This window comes from Ctenopharyngodon idella, chromosome 19 (genome assembly GCF_019924925.1).
Source record: "Ctenopharyngodon idella isolate HZGC_01 chromosome 19, HZGC01, whole genome shotgun sequence".
Taxonomy (NCBI): Eukaryota; Metazoa; Chordata; class Actinopteri; order Cypriniformes; family Xenocyprididae; genus Ctenopharyngodon; species Ctenopharyngodon idella.
Genome location: NC_067238.1, coordinates 15,813,146 through 15,815,927, shown reverse-complemented (window position 1 = coordinate 15,815,927; position 2,782 = coordinate 15,813,146).

The window sequence follows — 2,782 nt, the reverse complement described above, 5'->3', positions numbered from 1 at the left end:
TTCAAGAGAAAATTCAACGTATCTGCAGCGAACAAAGAACTTCCTGCATTTGATGGATGAAGCTATGCTAAGTCATTTCTTGTATGATGCATTCAGCCTGCTATATGAAGTTAAAATACTATTAAAAACCTACACAAAGTGTTTATTATTGGTCCTTCCATGAGTAGAACATTATTATTACAACTTCTGTCACCAAGCTCATAGAGGGATATGCATAAATATATTGTAAAATATATTTAGAACAGTGTTGTTACTACAACCCGAATTCCGGAAATGTTGGGACGTTTTTTAAATTGGAATAAAATGAAAACTAAAAGACTTTCAAATCACGTGAGCCAATATTTTATTCACAATAGAATATAGATATAGTAGAATATAGATATAGTATAGTCTCAAAATAGTTGGGACGGGGGCATGTTTACCATGGTGTAGCATCTCCTCTTCTTTTCAAAACAGTTTACAGACGTCTGGGCATCGAGGTTATGGAGTTTTGGTGTTGAAATTTGGTCCCATTCTTGCCTGATATAGGTTTCCAGCTGCTGAAGAGTTTATGGTCGTCTTTGACGTATTTTTCTCTATAGGTGAAAGATCTGGACTGCAGGCAAGCCAATTCAGCACCCGTACTCTTCTACGACAAAGCCATGCTGTTGTAATAGCTGCAGTTTGTGGTTTTGCATTGTCCTGCTGAAATACACAAGGCCTTCCCTGAAATAGACGTCATCTGGAGAGGAGCATATGTTGCTCTAAAACCTTTATGTACCTTTCAGCATTCATAGTGCCTTCCAAAACATGCAAGCTGCCCATACCGTATGCACTTATGCACCCCCATACCATCAGAGATGCTGGCTTTTGAACTGAACGCTGATGACACGCTGGAAGGTCTCCCTCTTCTTTAGCCCGGAGGACACGGCGTCCATGATTTCCAACAAGAATGTCAAATTTGGACTCGTCTGACCATAGAACACTTTTTCACTTTGAAACAGTTCATTTTAAATGTGCCTTGGCCCACAGGACACGACGGCGCTTCTGGACCATGTTCACATATGGCTTCCTTTTTGCATGATAGAGCTTTAGTTGGCATCTGCAGATGGCACGGCGGATTATGTTTACCGACAGTGGTTTCTGGAAGTATTCCTAGGCCCATTTAGTAATGTCATTGACACAATCATGCCGATGAGTGATGCAGTGTCGTCTGAGGACCCGAAGACCACAGGCATCCAATAAAGGTCTTCGGCCTTGTCCCTTACGCACAGAGATTTCTCCAGTTTCTCTGAATCTTTTGATGATGTTATGCACTGTAGATGATGAGATTTGCAAAGCCTTTGCAATTTGACGTTGAGGAACATTGTTTTTAAAGTATTCCTCAATCTTTTTACGCACTCTTTCACAGCTCTGCCCATCTTTACTTCTGAGAGACTCTGCCTCTCTAAGACATCCCTTTTATAGCTAATCATGTTACAGACCTGATATCAATTAACTTAATTAGTTGCTAGATGTTCTCCCAGCTGAATCTTTTCTAAATTTCTTGCCTCTTCAGCAATTTGTTGCCCCCGTGCCAACTTTTTTGAGACCTGTAGCAGGCATCAAATTTGAAATGAGCTCATTTAGTGGATAAAAGTGTAAAATTTCTCCCTTTAAACAATTGTTATGTTATCTATGTTCTATTGTGACTAAAATATTGGCTCATGTGATTTGAAAGTCTTTTAGTTTTCATTTTATTCAAATTTAAAAAACGTCCCAACATTTCCCTAATTCGGGTTGTATTAACTAAAAACAACAAAAACAACAAAATGTTTTTGGTATTTGAATAAAAGGTGAATTTATTAGATGAAAAACTTAAAATTAATACATTTTATTAACAACATTAATAAATACTGTAATAGTATATAAAACAATGCTATATAGAGAGAGAAAAAAAGGTCATTAAACTGAATCCGGCTTTCAGCTATGTCAAACAGTTGACAAAAAGTTTTTTTTTTAAAAATAAAATACACATTGTCTTGAATGAACACACTGTGCAAATATTTACAGTACAAGGTGGAAAAAGTATGTGAATCCCTATAGGCTAATGACTCAAAGTGAACTGGATTTGATTAAATAAAATCATATAAAATATTATTTCAACCTATTTTTATGAATAACAAATTGAGGAGTTTGCTGTTTGTCTTTAATGAAGTTTTCAATAATATTTCACTGTTCCATAATCTGTTTCATACAGTTTGTCCAGTACATTGGCTTTGCTCTGCATGAAGTTTTCTCATGCTTGGCTCACATTATTACTATCTATGACATCAGCCCATAAATCAAAATACAATCCACAATAGTAACCTTGCAAACTGGCCAATAGAACGTGGACACAGAACTCTGTATATTTTGGAACCTGTATTCTAAAATCCAAAAGAAGGGCTGCCTTGGAAACACTGGAAAGATCCTGTATGGAAATAATCTTTCACAGTGCAGCTGGAAGCAGGTATATATAGAGCCATTAAACAAAGCAACTCCGATTCGGTTTGAAGCAAATGTGCGGCTGATGGAAACATGCTGCAAGACCACATTTAAATAGAGGTTGAAAATATAACACATACAGAGTGTGTTTAGATGCACACAATACCCACATATACACACTCATTCACGCACACTTATCAACAGCAACCAAAACAGCCCACGTCAATCAGACAGTAAATTCTCAGTTGTCTTCTCACCTTGCAGTGACTCATGGGAAAATGTTCAGTGAGGCTTTATTGTCCATCTTGTGCGCCAAGGGTCTGTGACACAACATACT